General features: G+C 38.3%; 1 long non-coding RNA gene across 1 annotated transcript in view; it reads left to right on the top strand.

Moving 5' to 3' along the window:
• LOC145538557 (uncharacterized) overlaps nucleotides 1-21,511 on the top strand; it is a 119,252-nt gene that overhangs the window by 58,378 nt on the left and 39,363 nt on the right. The window contains exon 3 of the long non-coding RNA XR_014077013.1: nucleotides 16,567-16,689. This is a non-coding gene — a long non-coding RNA (uncharacterized LOC145538557). The remainder of the gene's footprint in view (nucleotides 1-16,566; nucleotides 16,690-21,511) is intronic.

Consider the following 21,511-nt stretch of genomic DNA (forward strand, 5'->3'; position numbering starts at 1 on the left):
TCTTTTCAAATGAGTCAGTTCTTCACACCAGGTGGCCAAAGTATTGGAGTTTCAGCTTCAGTATCAGTCCTTCCAATGAATGTTCAGGACTGATCTCCTTTAGGATGGACTGGTTTGATCTCCTTGCAGTCCAAGGGACTCTCAAGAGTCTTCTCCAACACCACAGTTCAAAAGCATCACTTCTTCAGCTCTCAGCTGTCCTCATAGTCCAGCTCTCACAACCATACATGAGTACTGGAAAAACCATAGCTTTGACTAGATGGACCTTTGTTGGCAAAGTAAAGTCTCTGCTTTTTAATATGCTTTCTAGTTTGGTCGTAAGTTTTCTTCCAAGGAGCAAGCGTCTTTTAATTTCATGGCTGCAGTTGCCATCTGCAGTGATTTTGGAGCCCCCCAAAATAAAGCCTGTCACTGTTTCCATTGTTTCCCCATCTATTTGCCATGAGGTGATGGGACCGGATGCCATGATCTTAGTTTTCTGAATGTTGAGCTTATCTTTATGTTTAATTTTACTCATTTAAATTTGCTCACAATATATTAAGTCATCAGTAGGACTTCCCTGGTGGTTCAGTGGTTAAGAATCCACCTGCCAATGTAAGGGACACAGGTTTGATCCCTGGTCCAGGAAGATTCCACATGCTGCTGGGCAGCTAATTCCATGCACCACAACTACTGAGCCTTCACTCTAGAGCCTGTGCTGCACAACTAGAGAAGCCACCACAATGAGAAACCCGATCACCGTAACAAAGAGTAGCCCTTGCTTGCTACTAGAGAAAGCCTGCACATAGCAAGGAAGACCCAGAACAACCAAAAATAGATAAATAATATTTTTTAAGTTATCAGTAAGTATTCCCTAAGAAATAACTTCTGTGGGAAAGAAATCTTTTCAGATGATTTTTAATTTTAAGAAGGAAAATCACTAAATTATACTCTCCTAGTTCCAGTTTATTTGGCTTTGATTAAAGAAAGAAATGAGAGAAGGGAATATTGTTTTGTTCCAGTTGGGACTTTTAAATATCATCACCAATTTTTGTGAACAGGAACTTCAGGGTTTGAATTCAGCACATTTCTACTTAATTTACATGTGCTAATGTTTCTGAGATAAATTTAAGCAATATAACATCAGATTATATATGAGCTATTTTATAATAATAGAAATCACTTTTAACTACAGGTTAAGTGACTACACTAAAAGGGAATACAATTATTTTAATGGATTTCTAATTAAATGCTTAAATCCTGGATAGTCTAGAGGTGCACTTTAAATTAAATTGATCTTTCTTGGAAATTTGGTTGAAAGCTATTGGCAAAGGAGAAAAAAACAGAAAAAAAAAAGATTCTATTTTTAGTGTGTAATACTTTATGATAAATGGTACTTGTTTAGGTAAACATCAGAAAAGGAAAGGTACAGAGAAATAACCAGAGAATGTAATGTAATAATGGGTGTAAAATGTAAATGCATATTTTTCCAAAAGAATAATAACTTATAAACAAACATAAAATGCTTATTCTCAATATAGTGCAAATTAAAGAAGGGGACCAATTTTACTAAAAGTAAAGTAGCAAAATGTCACATTATTTTATTTGTACAATTGTGTTTATAATTTTTTGTTTTAAAATAACTTTGATGGAAAAAATACATAATTATTGATTTTTATCTTCCAAATATTTTGTATGTGGTAGTGTTACATAAGGGCTTCCCTGCTGGCTCAGATGGTAAAGAAACTGCCTGTCATGAAGAAGACCTGGGTTCAATCCTTCTGTTGGGAAAACCTCCTGGGAAACGGAATGGCAGCCTACTCCAGTTTCTGGCCTGGAGAATTCCTTAAACATAGGAGCCTGGAGAGTTACAGTCCATGGGGTAGCAGAGTCAGAAACGACTGAGCAAGTAACACACACAGACACACAATGTTACATAAATACAAGAGGACAAGAGGGAGGAGAAGAAAGGAAGAATAGGAAGTAATGAAAAGGATAAAACTGTGTTCTCTGCAGTTGAAACTTTGTAATCAGAGTATGAATGGCCATTTGTTAAAAAATGTTGAAGGGACTCCTATGGTGAAAGAGTTGGGACTTGTTTATCTTTTAAGGTTCTTTTGAATTCTACAATTAGGTAAATAAGTTATTTCTAGCATTTTAATTCAAAAATTTTCCTAGAAAAGAAATAAAGGTGACAGAAGTGGCACACAATTTACATTCATGAAAATATAATGCTAACTCAAGATTCTGTAATATAAAGAGTAACTCAAGCATCATATAGAAAAAGTAGTGCTTCTTTCCTCTGTTGCCTGTGCAAAAGCCGCTGGTGACTATTTCATCTGGGTCACATGCCCTTCCTTAATCTAACCATGTAGTAGCTGCTGCTGTGGTTTAGTCCTTAAGTCATTTGTGACCCTTTGGGAACCCATGGGCTGTAGCCCACCAGGCTCCTCTGTCCGTGGGTTTTCCCAGGCAAAAATACTGGAGTGGGCTGCCATTTCCTTCTCTAGGGGATCTTCCCAACCTAGGGACTAAACCTGTGTCTCCTGCTTGGGAGGCAGATTCTTTACCACTGAGCCACTGGGAAGCCCAACCATGTGGCTCAGAAGATGGAATTCTCAGATTGTCCCAGCTGGGGTCTTGTGCCAGTCCTGTTGTTTGATGGTGGTCATGGGGACAGATGGGTGCCAACAGCCTTCATGCTACCCCAGTGCACAAGAAAGAAGCTCTGTAATCAGGGGAAAGAAAAGAGAAAAAAAGTTGCATTTAGATAAAATAATGACTAGAACCCTCCAAAGTCATAATATCAACTCGTCACAGTTTCTATCAGACTCCCATTCATGGATTGTGAGGTTTCTGTATATTATAACATAGCCAGTTCCCTTTAGCTAGTTTGACCTTTGGGGTTGGGTTGTAGAGATGAAATCGACTAAAAGGGGATAGGGTCAATCAGAGGTAATGGAAGGGAGAGAGGTGAGCTCATTTTCTGAGTCTTAATTCCCAGCTTCTGAATCCTCTTTCCACTCTATCCGCTGCCCTGGGATCTAGAGCTATTTAAGGCTCCAAGGCAGGCACTCTCCCAGTTTCTCTGCTGGCTGCCTCAACTTTTGTCTCCTTCACTCACTACCATTAAGAGATCTTACTCTTTCCTTGAATCTGATATGTGAGGATAAAGCTAATCAAAATCCACTCTAGGAGGAGAATCCAGCCTCACATTCACTCTCTCAGAAAAGTTTTCCCATTCACTCATATAGTTACTGGGAGGGAAAAGGCTCCCCATCTATCATTTCTCTGTATATCTATCAGTTGATCAATCAATCAATCAATCAATACTCTATTAATGGAACCCCAGTGTGTATTCTGTCATATATCCCAACACTTAGGAAAAGATGCACCTCTCAAGTAGTGATTTCTACAGTATCCAGAGCCAGGTGCCCCCCACTCTCCATTTGTGACCCTTAGAGTTAGATATTCCAAGGTCTTTGAACAATTTCTAGACCAACACAGTTATCTCAATCAAGCAGGCAGTCAGCCAACCATTTCTCATTACCCATCTTTGATTTCCAAGCCCTGCATTAGTCCTCCCTTCTCCCACAGCCCCTCTTCTAACTCTCTAGATGTGTCTCCATTCACCCTTCATTTAGGAAACATTAAGTAGCATCTAAATGCTAGAGTTATGTTAGACCTCCAAGGAAAAAAGGAGAAGCAGAACCAGTCACTGTCCAAAAGATGAAAATCTCTCAGAGGATCATACCTTTCATTATAGAGAGTGAATCCGGAGCTTGACTAAACGTTTCTGTTTTTCCTGAATGCCAGGGTGAATGCCTTATCCATTTCTGGAAATAATATCCTTAGCTCTCAGCCTATAGTGAGTTTGGCTCTTTCTTGAAAACTGGAAGAGAATCAATGTATTTGGACTGTGGGTTGAAATGGATATAGAGAAAAGTAAGTAAGCAAAATGAACTATTGATAGATGAATTTTTTGTTTAGCTCAGTTTTACTGGCTCACTCCCCTTTCTTTGCCATTTGTGCTTGACATTATAAAGTACGGAAATGATTTTGCATATCATTAAGTGTATGTCAAGGTCATGTTTTCAGTAGGCTCTGTGTACATGCTTTATTTTCATTGTTTGTATCCCCTCACAGAGAAACTATGATAACAATATTGTATCACTATATACCATAGCCTCGTCACACTGTGGTCTTCAGAGATGATATTGGTTGTGTTATAGATGAAGCAGCAATATAATAGATCCAAGAAAGTCTGACCTTGGAAGCTCTGTTTTCAATAAGAAGAAAGAATAGATTATTCTGGACTCTGAAAAACCTTTTGTAAAAAATAGTCTTCCCCAAAGGCTAACTTGCTATCCACATTCTACTATGTGGCAGAAAGACTTTATAATTTACAAATCTACCAGATTGTTTTCAGTCCTCATTTGATTTGATTTTTAGCAGCATTGATTTTGTTGTTCATTCCCTTTTAAAAAGACATTCCTCCTTGGGTACCAGGATTCCACACTGTCTGCTCCTTTCCACCTTCTTGATTTCCCTTTCTCAGTCTCTTTGCTGAGGCTTCTCCCTCTGCAGTTTTACTACCTATTACTCATCTGTTCATTTATTCACTTTCATCTGTGGGATCTTAGTTTCCCGACCAGGGATTGAACCAGTGCCCCTTGCAGTGGAAGCATAGAATCTTAACCACTGGACCACAAGGGAAGTCCAGTTTTTTCCCTCATTTTCAGCAAATATTTATTGTGCATACTATATGACAAACACTGCCTTAAGTACTAGAAATATAGCAACAAGCAAAACATATACCATCTCTGTCCTCAAGGAGCTAACAATATAGTAAAATTGTTGGTTCCCTGGATTAGGTATTTGTGCTCTCACTGCTCATTAAAATCTCATGTGGGCCCATATGCATGACATCTTATCCTTCTTCCTTCCTGAGCAAACACAAAGGATCAGCTTATCAAATCAGGCCCAGGAAGATAAGGGATCTATCCTCTACTGTGCTTTACTAATCATTTCAAGACTACAAGCAATCAACAGGTATAAGAAGAAACAAGGAAAAAACAGTAACATCTCTGCGGCTGCTCAGATGGACATGCTCACTGTAACCCAGAGTAACAGGTGATTGAGTGTGAGTAATTTCGTTTCTGTATACTATTACGAAGTGTGCAGGGTCTCAGAGTCTATAATATCCTACTATACACTAACCAGTTAGCCTGTAACTGTTTCATAGATGGTGACACAAGACATGAGGCTCCAGGGTCAGAAACAAAGGGCTTTGTTACTCCCAGCATAGCCAGTAGCCAGAGCTTTATATGTCTGTGTCAATTCCCTGTGTCCCCCAGATCCCATAGCAGTGACACAAAGGGCTCATTACGGATGCCTACACATCAACTGGCTGCATTAAACAAGGGAAACACTGAGCTTGGGGAATCCACCACTTTTAGAGTTAGCGGAAACAAGCCGCTTTGTTTTCTCAGGGGAGATGTTAGCTTGTCTCTCTGTGCAAACAGAACCCTGAAAAATGGCTTGGGTAAAGAGTGATCTGACATAAACTATATAAGGACGTTCAGTGCCCAGGGTGGATTGCTTCTCCCAGGATATGCTTTCTCATGGACTGCACTAATATGATTTGAGATTCTCAATAATTTGAGAAATCCCTCTCATATCTTTAAGTCAACCCTTTCTATTGATCCCTTCTCATCAATATTTAAACTACTGCAAATCTGGTCCACCTTAAAAACTCTCTCCCTCTACTACACTCTATAGTCCAAATACAGCCTCCTTTTCTTAATAGTCAAAATTATTGCAATATGTGTCTTAACTTTTTGTCTACCTTTCTTTGTCTCCCACTTTTTCTTCAACCCAACACACTGCAACCTGGGATCAATCTAGTACTCTATTAAAACAGCCTTCTAAGTCTCAGCTTCCTCCTCTGTAGGTAGGAGTAATATTAGTATTTATTTCTTAGGGCTGTCTTGAGTATTAAATGTGTTAATGTGGAGAGTTTAGAGCAGTGCCTGGTACATTGTTCATGTTCGATAATTGTCAGGTGAATTATTTTTATGGTATCCTCATCCTCATCAGTTTCATCAGTGAAATTCTTGTTGTTAAATCCAATGGGCACTTTCCAGTTCCTATTTGAAATGCCTGTGTTGTCCACATTTTCCTTTTTGAAACTCCCCCTCCCTCGGCTTCCATGATGCCAGACTTTCTCAGTTTTCTTCCTACTTCTCTGGATGGCTGTCTTGGTCAGATTTGTGTGTTCTGTCCTAAATGTTGATACTTTTCAGAGTCTAACCTCCTTTATCTTCTTTATCTACATACTTTTGCTTATTGATATTATCCCTACTCTTGTACTCTGCTGCTGCTGCTGCTGCTGCTAAGTCGCTTCAGTCGTGTCCGATTCTGTGTGACCCCATAGACGGCAGCCCACCAGGCTCCGCCATCCCTGGGATTCTCCAGGCAAGAACACTGGAGTGGGTTGCCATTTCCTTCTCCAGTGCATGAAAGTGAAAAGTGAAAGTGAAGTCGCTCAGTCGTGTCCAGCTCTTAGCGACCCCATGGACTGTAGCCTACCAGGTTCCTCCATCCATGGGACTTTCCAGGCGAGAGTACTGGAGTGGGTTGCCATTGCCTTCTCCGCTTGTGCTCTAAGTTACTATCTATATGGAGATGCTCAATACTCTGTACCTTTTCATTTACTTTTTTAACAGGTATTTTTATAATATCTTCTATCTGCCAAACACTGGGATAAGTATTGTGAGTAAAACCAGCAGAATTCCTACTCTCATGGAATTTAATCTTGAACAGGGAACACAGATATAAAACAAATAATCACACATATGACTCAGCAGCTATATTCTTTTAGTATCAAATGTTCCTCCTTCTGTGCTATTTTAATGAATGTGGTGAATGCCACAAATATCCATTCAGTTGTTCAAGTCACTTCACCTTGAGACTTTGTTCATCATGCATGCATGCTAAGTCGCTTCAGTTGTATTTAACTCTTTGCAACACCATGCACTGTAGCCTGCCAGGTTCCTCTGTCCACAGGATTCTCCAGGCAAGAATACTGGAGTGAGTTGCCACGCTAATAAACAAATGATTTTTATTTTCTCTTCTCTTTTATATCTGCCCACGTTTCTCTGTTTCCACTGCTACTAGCTTAGATCAAGTCCTCATCATCTTTCAGCTGGATTTTGGTAATTGTTGTTACTTGACCTCCCTGCCTTCAGTCTCCCACTTACCTATCCTTTGCCCTGCTGGTCCCCATGGTCTATAAAGTAGACCCTTGATTCCTTAGTATGGGCGAAAAGATCCTCAATAATCATGCCCTAGCCACATCTTTAGCATAATCTCTCTCTTTGTTTTTTTTTTTTTTTTTTTTTTTGCATTAATCCTTATTCTCAACAGACCAAATCAGAAAAATCTCTCAGAGCAATTGTGAGGAAACCATGCAAGATGGCATCTTCAACCTTGTAGGCACTATCAGATATATCACAGCTTTGCACAGGCAGTTTGATAAACTCTTAATATTTGTAATAAAATTGAACCAAAATTGTGACGAATCTCCAAATTCATTAGAATCTTAACAGAGTGTAATTGCTCCAGTAATGTTAAGAGGAAGAACTACATCACTTTTCCCAATCTTTGATGAAACATAGATTAAAACATTTTACAGATTGGAGGACAATAAATCTTTTGGGAAAGTGTGTGCTGAGTTTAGGGTGCATTTGGTGACTTCCTCCTGCAAACCCACTTTACAGTATGCATGCATCAGTTAGGACGACTTATTTTACAAGCAATAAGATCATGTGATTTAAAATGCCTAAACAATAAAAGGGAGGGTATTGAATCACTTAACTGTGAAAGTCAGAGATGGGAAGGCTTCAGGCATAATTCAATCAGGACTCCAACTCCTATACTCCTATTAGTCCTTCAGTTCTGTCCTGTTTGTTGGCTTTATCTTTAGGGTAGCTTCATTCATGGGAGCAAAATGGCTACTGTAAAATGGCTCATATACACACATTACAATTTCCAGAGCAACAAGGTCTCTATGTTTCAGGTTCCAGACCTGTATGTTGAGCTTCATGGTGACTGGATCACATCTGAAGGAATTCATTCGTTCCTGAGATAGTCATATGCTAATGAAGACATTACCTGGTCCAATCACTGTGACAGATGGAGGTAAACTTATGCCAAGAAAAATCCACCTCAGATTTGAGAGAAGAATGGTATTCATCAGTCCCATGTAATCTACATGGTTTCTCTAAAATGACAGGGATAAATTTCCCCAAAGGAAAACCTCATAGCTATTAAGTATTAGTGAAGAAGAAAAATGGATGAATCCTAAGCAGTCACGCAGTGAATATTCACTATAGACACAGTTTAAGTTTGTTCATTAGCAAACAAAAATTATTCTGTGCCCTGGATTTTTTAAAAGAACGTTATTAATGGTCAAAAACAAACCAATAGTCTATTACAAGGGTGAAGAGAAGGCAAGGGGAACAGAGCCCATTCCTAAGAAAACCCATTAATGAATATGAGTGAATAAGAAGACAAAATGATGTGGAGGGCTCTCAAACCACACATTCATTCACTCACTTATCATTTATGGAGTATAAACTCTATGCCAGAATATGCTTAATGTAACAGGATCCTTGACCTTAAGGAGTTCATTCGATCAGGAACTATAGAATTAAAATACAAGTGAAAAGTCAGCAGTATTGCATATCAGAGCGAAAGTAGAACAGTAAAACAGAGTGAAAATAAAACCACATGTAAAATCTAGTGGAGTCTTCAACACATCCTTTAATATTCCCTCCAAACCTAACACTTCTATAATGCAATCTTTAATATAAAGCAACCCAGGAACACTTATTTCCAATCAAAAGATTTCTGAGAACAGTACATTAGAAAGCAAATGGAAGAATAATTTTTCTTACACTGGCTGCACACTCTAAAAAAAACAACATGAAATAATCCTGAATTGTTTAGGAAAAAAAATGGATCATTGTTGTTTCAGGGAGCTTTTATGGGCAAAATACATTGGATAATGATGTGAATTATTTTAAGCTATTATATTCTGTGATCATCTGGGGAAATAATTTGGGGGATAAATACAGCAGAAGTATTAAGAGAAAAGCCACTAAAAAGGAAAAATAGCAGACATAGTTGATTCGTTTTGACATTTTTTACACTATAAAAATCATCATCCTTGGTCCATATCTCAGTGATAATGCTGAAAAAATTCTAATCATTTTATCATTATTCTCAGCAGTGTCCTGGAGCTCCAATTCTAAGGGCAGGGCTTTCTGTAAGCATCTAACATGAAGATATAACTGAGAGAAATTTTGGAGAAATGGTTTCTTCACATGAAGAATACTTGATAATAACATTTTAATGTAATATTGACATTTCTAGTTTTTAACTCTGTTGGGCAGAATCTTGATAGAAAAGAAAATCACTTGTGACAGCTTCAGCATGAGTGTCTAATATCTTGGCAATTTAACCCAGTTTTATCCTATATCAGAGGTACACTCCATCAGAAAAGAACTAAAATATCCCTCATGTTTTACAGAAGAAAGTCATTCCTCATAACAGATAATGCTAAAGTTGTCTTAAAGCTATTAACTATTATTACGAGAATATTGTGGGGAATATTAATGGTTTATTTTCAGATGATTTTAGCATATAATTTAATGCATGTGTGTATGTATATAAAGCATCCCTGGTGACTCAGTGGTCAAGAATCTGCATACAGTGCAAGAGATGCAAGAGACATGGGTTCAATCCCTGGGTCAGGAAGATCCCCTGGAGGAGGAAATGGCAACCTACTCCACATTCTTGCCTGGAGAATCCCATGGACAGAGGAGCCTGGTTGGCTACAGTTTATGGGGTCACAAAAAGTCAGACACGACTTAGCAACTAAACAACAACAATATATATATATGTATACATTTGTGTAGGTGTATATACACACTTTTTGGGTCAGAGTATTGATTTGTCTATTTGAACTGATTTGGTATGCTGTAGTCAAGCAGCTGAGAAGTTGAGTCAAATCATGACATCTATGATCCATATGACATTTACAGTTGAACAGAGGACTGTCTGCAGACTCATTACTCAGAGCATGGTCCCCAGACCAGCAGTGTCAGAATAGACTTGGATCTATTAGAAATGCAAAAATACAGCCCCTTGGCTCTTTGCATTCTAACAAGATCACTAGGCAACTAAAGCAGAAACAACATCAGGGGATCTCAACTCTGGCTCCACGTAAGAATCACTAAAGGTGCTTTTTTTTTTTAATGATAAGTAACTTTTATTAAACATTTGCTATAGGCTATTTTTATAATCTTTTATACTGAAGTTTAGGTGATATACAATATTACATAAGTTACAGATATTTAATATTCACAATATTTAAAGATAATACTCCATTTATAGTTATTATAAAATATAGGTTATATTCCCTGTGTTGTACAATATATCCTTATAGATGATTTTATGCAAAATGTTTGACTCTCAAGTCTTAACCCCAGACCAGTTAAATTAGATTTTGTAAAGGCAAGACCAAGGCATGGATAGATCTACATGCTCACCAAATTATTCTAATGAGCTGCCAGATTTGCAAACTGTAGGTCACGCAATGCCCAAGCAATCCGTAAATTCATTGTATTCTGAAAGGACAAAAAGGAAGAAAGTCAAACCAATTACTCTGCATTTGGTACCACTTTATAAATGATCGATTTTTTTTAACTTTTAATAAGTTTGCTTAGCTACTGTGTGAACATAACTTATTATGTCTCCACCTGCCCACAAGTGTATTGTATTGCAAATCAAGAAAAGGAAACTGTTGCTACCACAATTAATTAAAAGAATATTTTAGATTTGTTTTTCAACTTTACTTTCTTTTGCCAACCTCTTCTCCAACCTGACAAGTCTGAATACTAAATCTCAGACACTGCATGTTTAAACAACTGCACCTTTGGATTCTGTGTGCATGCTCAATATCTCAGTCATGTCCAACTCTGCAATTCCATGGACTGTAGCCTGTGAGGCTCCTCTGTCCATGGAATTCTTCAGGTATTACTCATCCTTTTCTCCATGAACTCAATTCTCAGTTTATATCTCAACCATCCCCTTATCACTGCAACCCAAATGCATTTTCCCTTCCGTGAATTCCCATGTTGCTCAGGACCTCTATTAGTTCAGTTCAGCCGCTCAGTCATGTCCGACTCTTTGCAACCCCATGAATCACAGCACGCCAGGCCTCCCTGTCCATCACCAACTCTCGGAGTCTACCCAAACCCATGTCCATCGAGTCAGTGATGCCATCCAACCAACTCATCCTCTGTCGTCCCCATCTCCTCCTGCCCCCAATCCTTCCCAGCATTAGGGTCTTTTCCAATGAGTCAACTCTTCGCATGAGGTGGCCAAAGTATTGGAGTTTCAGCTTCAACATCAGTCCTTCCAATGAACATCCAGGACTGATCTCCTTTAGGATGTACTGGTTGGATCTCCTTGCAGTCCAAGGGACTCTCAAGAGTCTTCTCCAACACCACAGTTCAAAAGCATCAATTCTGCAGTGCTCAGCTTTCTTCACCGTCCAACTCTCACATCCATACATGACCACTGGAAAAACCATAGCCTTGACTAGATGGACTTTTGTTGGCAGAGTAATGTCTCTGCTTTTAAATATCCTATCTAGGTTGGTCATAACCTTCCTTCCAAGGAGCAAGCGTCTTTTAATTTCATGGCTGCAATCACCATTAGCAGTGATTTTGGAGCCCCCAAAAATAAAGTCTGACACTGTTTCCCCATCTATTTCTCATGAAGTGATGGGACCAGATATCATGTGCTCTCATTTTATGGATTTTTAAAAATATTTTATTTATTTATCTGTGCAAGTTCTTAGTTGTGGCACAAGGGATCTTCAATCTTCATTGGAGCATGTGGGATCTTTAGTTGTGGCATCTGAACTCTTTATTTGTGGCATGTGGGATCTAGTTCTTTGGGATCCTGCATTGAGAACACAGAGTCATAGCCACTAGACCATCAGGGCAGTCCTTCACTTTATGGTTTTGTCTTGTTGGTTCAAGTTGTGGAATACAATTGACTGATTCCTACATACAATCTCAAGTATGAGCAATCTATTTCAAAATCATATATATGAATAAGAAAGAAAAACATAAACCATAGTGTAAGGGGAGTGTAATCTCTTCGGTTCTGTCTCATCACAACAAAAATTTGAAACGACGGACGTTAAAGCCCTCCGTGCATCACAGCTCTCAGACAGTCCGTGTTATAGTTCTTGGCTCTCAGACAGACCATGTTATAGCTCTCAGACATGCTAAGTCACTTCAGTCATGTCCGACTCTGTGCGACCCCATAGACAGCAGCCCACCAGGCTCCGCCGTCCCTGGGATTCTCCAGGCAAGAATACTGGAGTGGGTTGCCATTTCCTTCTCCAGTGGATGAAAGGGAAAAGTGAAAGTGAAGTCGCTCAGTCATGTCCGACTCTTTGCGACCCCAGGGACTGCAGCCTACCAGGCTCCTCCGTCCATGGGATTTTCCAGGCAAGAGTACTGGAGTGGGCTGCCATTGCCTTATTTATAAAATAAAGGAAAATACATCCTTGAGGCGTGATGGCATGTTGACCCAAAAGATGTGAAGAGAAGAGAGAGAGAGAGAATGAGCGTGTGCGTGGGAGAGAGAGACCCCTGGTCCTTTGGCTCCTCTTTTATATGTTTTTTTCCTCCCCCTGGGCCTGCCCTATGTAAATTGGGCTAGCCAGGAATGCTGTTTGTTCTACCTGAGGTCCTCACTCCAGTCCTTGGACCTTCCTTTGTTCTATTTTCGCGGGCTTTTCCCTTGTCTTTTAGCCACTGCCATTCTGGACTCCTTTTTCCTATTCAAACCTGTGGTAGTCATTGTTCTTCCATCTTACAGAAGAGAAACCTGAGTCTCAAAGAGGCAAGGTTGACAGGCTAATAAGCTTTGACACTAAGATATTTTTCCCAAGGCTCTCTGACCAAATGTCCAGAGGAAGTTTGATTTGCTTTTCTTTGAGTGTTATATATCAGTTCAGCTCAGTTCAGTTCAGTCGCTCAATCATGTCTGACTCTTTGTGACCCCATGAATTGCAGCACACCAGGTCTCTCTGTCCATCACCAACTCCCGGAGTCTACCCAAACCCATGTGCATCGAGTCAGTGATGCCATTCAACCATCTAATCCTCTGTCACCCCCTTCTCCTCCTGCCCCCAATCCTACCCAGCATTAGGGTCTTTTCCAATGAGTCAGCTCTTCGCATGAGGTGGCCAAAGTATTGGAGTTTCAGCTTCAACATCAGTCCTTCCAATGAACACCCAGGACTGATCTCCTTTAGGATGGATTGATTGGATCTCCTTGCAGTCCAAGGGACTCTCAAGAGTCTTCTCCAACACCACATTTCAAAAGCATCAATTCTTCGGCGCTCAGCTTTCTTCACCGTCCAACTCTCACATCCACACATGACCACTGGAAAAACCATAGCCTTGACTAGATGGACCTTTGTTGGCAAAGTAATGTCTTTGCTTTTAAATATGCTATCTAGGTTGGCCATAACCTTCCTTCCAAGGAGTAAGTGTCTCCTAACTTCATGGCTGCAATCACCATCAGCAGTGATCTTGGAGCCCCCCAAAAATAAAGTCTGACACTGTTTCCACTGTTTCCCCATCTATTTCCCATGAAGTAATGGGACCAGATGCCATGATCTTAGTTTTCTGAATGTTGAGCTTTAAGCCAACTCTTTCACTCTCCTCTTTCACTTTCATCAAGAGGCTCTTTAGTTCTTCTTCACTTTCTGCCATAAGGGTGGTGTCATCTGCATATCTGAGGTTATTGATATTTCTCCCGGCAGTCTTGACTCCAGCTTGTATTTCTTCCAGCCCAGCGTTTCTCATGATGTACTCTGCATAGAAGTTAAATAAGCAGGGTGACAATATACAGCCTTGACGTACTCCTTTTCCTATTTGGAACCAGTCTGTTGTTCCATGTCCAGTTCTAACTGTTGCTTCCTGACCTGCATACAGGTTTCTCAAGAGACAGGTCAGATGGTCTGGTATTCCCATCTCTTTCAGAATTTTCCACAGTTTATTGTGATCCACACAATCAAAGGCTTTGGCATAGTCAATAAGGCAGAAATAGATGTTTTTCTGGTACTCTCTTGCTTTTTCGATGATCCAGTGGATGTTGGCAATTTGATCTCTGTGTTATATATATTCTAATATATTATGGCACTTTAATTATAGTTCTGGGGGTAGATTCAGAATATGAACACACTAAAACATAGTGAAAGAGGACTCATCCTTGAAATCAATGTCCACTCTAATCTTTGAAGTGAGCCCAGTGATTTTTTTTATTGTTCATTTACTTGATTTCTTTTGTCAGAAAATTACTGAAGCTTGAGCAGGAAGGGAGGTCGTCTTATTATGCTTCTTTCTTTAAAATTCCTTTTTAATATGCATGTAATACCTGAAAACCTTTCTTGTGAAAGAAACAGAACATTATAGATGTGGATAAACTTTCTTGTCCAACACACTTATCCTGTACCCACCCAATCTACATGCCTTCCTTCCCTCAGCAGTCATCATTTTATCTGTGCACACTTTTTAAGACATTTTAATTTATAATACTTATGTATGTGGAGAAGGAAATGGCAACCGGCTTCAGTTTTCTTGCCTGGAGAATCCCATGGACAGAGGAGCCTGGCGGGCTACAACCCATGAGTTCACAAAGAGCTGGACACTACTGAGCACACACACACACGTGCATATATATATATATGTCTATCTATCTATATATATATGATATATTATGAAAATTTTTGATGATTGCAAATGCTGAAGTGTTGATCGTTGTTGGGAAAACATATGACTCTTGAGAATTAAGAGTTTTATTTGTATGTTTAAAATAAAAAACCTGGGAAGGAGATCTAATTCAGTGGCTGACAGAACTAAGATTCAAAATTATATCTCAACCTTGTGGAGCAACACCCTAAAGCTAGAAAGAATAAAAATTTAGCTAGCATAAATATTAAAGTCCTGCACAAAGTATGAGTAACAAATGGAGAATTCTGATTTGGTGTTGGTTTATATGGAAAAACTTAGTGTTTTGATAATCACAGGCTCAAAATTTAATAAAAATTCTAATACTATGAAAAGTCCATAGTTCTTATCTCTAATATAAGATTCCTTTAAAAAATAGCAGAAATTAATCCAGAATATCTAATTTTAGAAGGAAAATACAGTAAACTAGTTGTTTTTAAATGTGAGACTCATTTTGTGATTTATGTTTTTCTTATTTTTCATAAAAAAATGCCAAGTAAAAGGAAATTCTTTTTCTTCCCTCAGTACAAATGCCCTAATTTTTACCACAGTACAAAATATCCATTAGGATTTCAAGGTCCTATGATAAGACACTGCAATAGTATTCCTTCCCAATATTGATGTCTTAAATAAAGGTCCTGCCCTGTGGAATTAAGTCTCACTCAATGTAAAGCTAATTATCTATTATGATACATGTTTTAGTGAAGAGTATTCATACTCCACATTCTTTGCTGGAATTGAACTGGGGGCAGGGGACTCAGGGACATTATCTGCATGAGACACATGCATACTAGATCTTGACTGCTGCCTGATTTTTACTTTGACACGTCACAAATAGATTCTCCAAACAAGAAAATTTAGAAGCTCTTATTTCACTGATTATCTGAAAGACCTGACCTATGTTTGTGGTTGTCTGCTTGTGATTTTAGATGTGTAAGTACTGACTGTATAGGATACAAGAAAACATAGGTTCTGAAAGAGAAATTGATGTTCCTTTTCAAAGGAAGACAAATACTATCTTCGTTTATCATGAATTTGACTGATCCAAACACATCGGTGACCATGAGTCTTGACCTCTTTCTATTTATTCTAAATTAATATCACTTCATGCATAAGCATAGTAAGTATTTCAGAGAATGAAACCTTGAGTGATAAGGAAGAAGCTGAGTCAATGGAGCAAATGTATTGATGTGTTTTTAAGAACTCCAAACCATGGCTTTATTTGAATTTATCTAGCTCTGCCTTCATGTCCACCGTAGCACATAAGGAGAGTCAAGGTCTTAACTTTATTACTGACTTTTTTCAGCAGCATCAGACCAATAATATGTGTTTATCTACTCGTCTGTGCTGCTCCAGATAGAGTAAGTAGCTCATTGTAATTCTCCCCTCCAGGTTTCCTTCCCTAAGGACATATCTATATCTCGGATCTGTCTAATTAATCAGGATGTAAAGAATAGAAAATTGTGAAACAGTCCCTATGCTCATCGTGGCTAGGCTTTAAAAAGCTCAATAAAGTTTCTGTCTACATTTTCTTGTTTATACTGTGGAGTAAAATGGATCAAACAGGCAAAGATTTGTGGCAACAGAGATGGTGCCTTTGCACAATAAAACACATACTGTGTATCAAACAAATATTGTACCACTTCTATGAAGCTGACATTGGAATGACATTGTAATCCTGGCCATCTGTCTTCCTCCTCTAGATGTCGATGAATGTGCAGTGGTGAATGGAGGCTGCCAGCAGCGCTGTATTAACACTCTGGGCACCTTCCACTGTGAATGTGATACGGGATGCAGACTCCATGCTGATGAACGCACCTGCATAAGTGAGTAAATATTAGAACCAACTTGAAGTCGTTTTCAATAAAAATCGACCTGCTCTTGTAGGGGCAGGAAGAAAAGGTTTTTCTATTGTAAAAATACCTATAGACGCTGACACTGTTCAAGTACAATTCTCTCTCTTAGAATAAAAAGAAAAGATATCTTGCTATTAAAAGACTAAAAAGATGGGGAAGGAAATAGAGAAATTAACATTCACAGGCAAAACTTGGATTTCCAAATGTGTGACTATTTCCATAGGGCATCTTTTCTGCCACATGTAGTAGAGTATAAATTTATTAGTTGTTGCTTATATGTCAGTTCAGCACAGACCATCAATTAAGAGAGGAGGCTATAACAGTCACTAGTTACAATGCTCACTCATTTCAAACCAGATTCAGAATTGGACTTGTGATTATAATAGCAAAAATTATAACAGATTATACACCAAGGAGCTTATGGTTGCTCAAGAATAGTTAAAACTACACACATTAAATCTGAGGTTACTATATACTTATTGTGTATCAGAATGTTCTTAGATATCAGTTTGGTGTGGTAGAATTATTATTTTAACTTGGTATATTTCTGAATTTTATAAATTTGCTAAAATGACTTTGTACACAGGAAAAAAAACTTTTAAAACACAGTGCTTCCTGTATGATTTATAAATGTTCTTTTAACTGAAGTGTTTTTTCATTGAATGATGATCCTCAGATGGCATCTAGCACATTTTGATTTCATCTCCAGGTCCCTTTAAAAAATATCTATTACATTGAAAAAGTAGCATGCTATACAACAACATTTAATTGCTGGTTTAATTGGTATAGGGCTTGTTAGCTTGCCCATTTACTCAAAATTATTAGCATTTTATGAATATTCTATAATTATGAGGTTTCAAAGAGAAAACAGCCAGTTTTGCTTAACTTCATAGTATATACTCTCTCTTTTTTGTAACATATCTTATAGGAAATGAGAGAAAGCCAGAGGAAACAGGTAAAGATATCCTAGTCAAGATCTGATTTTGATATGAGAGAATAGAGGTTTGGGGAGCAAAAAAGGACTTTTCCAAAGTTGAGTGAACGTGCAGATAGAAGCCATATCATAGATAGTAGCCAGGGAACTCAGTATCGTGATAACTGTGTCTACAGCAAGCACCCTAGTGGGACAGCAACTCATGTATACTTATTTAGTCCCTGAACTACTCTCATCTTTTTTGCAACTTGACTGCTTGTTGCAATAGGAATCCCTTTCCCATCTCCATCTCCAGCCCCAACCTGTAAGGATGTCAGCTGGTGCATCCTTGAACTGCCGCTCTAACTTCTCTCAGGCACAAAACGTTTCAGAACAGGATTACTAATACCTGCAGATGTGGCATTTATCAGTAAAGGTTGACTTGGTGAATTTTTGTGTCTGATATAAAAATACTTTGCAAAGTAATGCATTATATAAATCTATGATATCTGATTTTTGCAATAAGGCAAAATAAACACTCTAGTACCCAACTAAAGTACTTTTTCAGGTATAATTAATTTTCTAAACTCTAGCAGTTATTATCTATTTCTTAGTAAAATCATTAAGCTCTTTCCTTGTTCCTCACCATCATCTCTCTGGAAGTTTTCAGTTTTTGTTTCAGTGAGATCAGGTCAAAAGTAGACTTGGATAAGAATATTATGGTTTATCTTTTCTGTTTCTATTCCTTAAAAGCCAATTTCTATTGTACAAATACATGGATACTATGGCAAGAGCATCGTCCTCATCTCTGGAGGAGGGCATGGCAACCCACTCCAGTATTCTTGCCTGGAGAATCCCATGGACGAGAAGCTGATGGGCTACAGTCCCTGGGGCCGCACAGGGTGGGACGTGACTGAAGCGACGCAGCACTAGCAATAGAGTATTTGCAGCTCCACAGACTGATCCTCTTTTGTGCAGAATTTCAACACAGTGTACAAATTAAAAACTAAGTTAACGAGAAATATAGATTTCATGATTGCATCATTTTAAAGCTTTTCACCCGTTGGATCTCATTCTACAGAAGGACTGGATTGAGAGCCCAGGAAGTGACCTTTATGCAAATTTTCATGCTTCTCTGCTATGAATATATTGAAATTTTGGTTTCAAAGAATGGTCCTAAAAATCTCAGTTGACACAACTACAGCAGTCTTGTTAAAACAAACTCAAGAAGAATTTAAGCACTTTGTAGTTAAATACTCATAATGTGAGCTGGAGGATAAGAACTGTTTGTTTGCTTATTTGTTTTGAAAGAAAGAATGTTCTATAGAGAACTGAGTCTTACATTGGCTCCTATTTGAGTAATATTGTAAGAAGGGTCAGATATTTTAAAACACAAGAAAATTAAATTAGCTCACATCCCCTTGGGGAATTTTTTACCTGGCAAGAAACTGAGAATGGTAGCTAATGCTTATCAGGATATTGTAGTAGACAGAAATTCATCATGACCTGGGGCAGAGTCGCAGAGGAGAAGGTGAAGTTATGGAATTTTATGATTCCACTACTTAGAGTACTTGAAATTAGGTGTCTTCATTTCTTCCCTCCTCCCTACCTTCTTTCTCTTCCTTTGCCCCCTTCTGCCCATCAGTCGGAGGCTTAGGTTAGTGTGAATTTTTGAGCCTCTGGTGTTTTTTGCACTTTCTCTTAATCACAGCTACAGCAAACTTCTTGTACTCCAAACCCTTACAGAGTTTAAGATGACTTCATTTCAAGAAAGCATGCTGTCTCTAAGGGCTGTGCACTTGTGGTGACATATGGCCAGCAGTTACTGGTCAGCCTCTGCCAGATAAAGTTATACAAAGTGGTGTTAAGAGAGGGTGTCCATAATATCCAGCTACAGTGTACAGGCCACTTGGCTCCCCATATAGTACTGCCTGGACTGCTGATAAAATATGATCCCAGTAAAACTGGAATCTTGGCCTCAGTGACCCTCAGTTTGAGTACCTGAATTTGTTTGCAAATTTTTGGAGTGCATGCCATTTTTCTGGTGGTAAGGGCTTATTGTTTTCATCAGATTTTTGAAGACATCTATAATGCTTCAGAATATCTCTTATATACTTTTGCCTTAAGATGGTGCTTCTTTAAAAGGTGTATATGTAGGAGGATTCCATGATACTATTATATAATGATACAGTCACACAACTCTGTCACATGTGAGGCAAAGCTTGTGAATGACCGCTTCTCCTTATAACTTCCTTTATAATGGAATTCTGGACCAGAAGTCTAAGTGCATGACCTTGGGCAGCTCAGTTACACCTGGTTGATGAAGGGCCCAAACCCAGCATGGGAAAGCAGTCAAAATAAAATTTTGGCTTTGCTATCAGTATTTGCAATTAGATTTGCTTTGCTATCAGTATTCTCCATTAACACAGATATTACCAAATAATTCATATACTTTTAAATTTCCCTTTACTTGGAAACCAACAGCTAAAAAAATAGAAACTAGATTTAGCAATCATCTGAAAAACAGGAATATTCATATTAATCCACCATTGACTCTCATCTATGGACTGGAAACAGTGGCACAGTGGACTCCAAGTTGTCGTGTGTTCTTTAGCAAGTCACTTAATCTCTCTTCATCCTGTATTCCTCATGTGGTAAATGTAGAAATTGGACAAAATGACAAAGTTACTGAATCTCTAAAGCATTTAATATTATGGAGTTCCCCAAATTACTAACTTATTATTACTGTTAACCTGTATTTTTTAAATTCCACTGGATTCTGTGGAATAATTATTTTAAAGAGCTTGTATTTTATTTGAAAAGTATTTAAAGAACTTAGACTTTAGGAAGTCCCACATGCAAACAGTGTGTGAGAATTTTATATCTAGTTTAACTTAAATGTTCTTAATAAAAACAATAATTATATTCTGGTCCTTTTTTGAAAATACTATTTTCTATATCATAGAATCATATTTTGGAGGAATTCAAGACTAATCCAGCCTAGTCTACTTTAGAGATGAAAGGTCAGAGATCCAAAGAAATCAAGTAAATTTTACTCTGAAAATAAAGGAAATTAATTTTCAGGAAAATCTAAGTTCACTTGTTTTCAAATGCTTTAAAATAATTTCTGATAAATATTTTAAAAGACTAAGAAAAACCATAAAGGTACTATGAAATGAAATTCTTACATCCTATTTTAGCTCAGGGTTAAAATAATGTATTTTCATGACAGCTATTGATGAAAGAAATCCACCTTATATTATCACCCTGTAAGTACAAATTTATCACTTCTCTCTTATATTTCTATCATATGCTGCAATAAACCTGACTACACTCAGTTCTGCAAGTAAGTTATGTCCTTGTCTGCTTCCACACCTTACCTTACTCAACCTAGACTCTAACCCGCATGTCTCCACCCGTCAAAACTCTGCTTACTAAGTTCCATGTTCAATGTCAATTGGCCTGTTAAGCCTTCTCAGGTGACCCCAGCCAAAAGCATTCCTTCTTTTTCTTCTAATACCATATAATTTAGTGTTGCCTTAATGACACATTATACCATATAGTGTTATATGTGTGTAGCTGGGCTTCAGACCAAATGAAAGACACTAATGACCTTCTAATTATCAGCTTTCACAGGAGTCTTTTCCATGCCTTTTTCAATGGCCTCTGACACTGTTAACCACTCATTTTTCTAAATCTTCCTCTTGACTTCTTGACAGCACAATTTTCACCTTTGACTGCTGCCTCTCTGTACTTACATTCTTGTTACCTCGTTCTGACTTTCGATTATCTTCTTTCATCACTATGGACTGAACTATGTCCCTCAAATGCATGTTTTAAAGCCCCAAGTTTCAACGTGATGGTGTTTGGAGGTAGAGC

Source organism: Giraffa tippelskirchi, chromosome 2 (assembly GCF_054371585.1).
Source record: "Giraffa tippelskirchi isolate mGirTip1 chromosome 2, T2T-mGirTip1v1.2.pri, whole genome shotgun sequence".
NCBI classification, from domain to species: domain Eukaryota; kingdom Metazoa; phylum Chordata; class Mammalia; order Artiodactyla; family Giraffidae; genus Giraffa; species Giraffa tippelskirchi.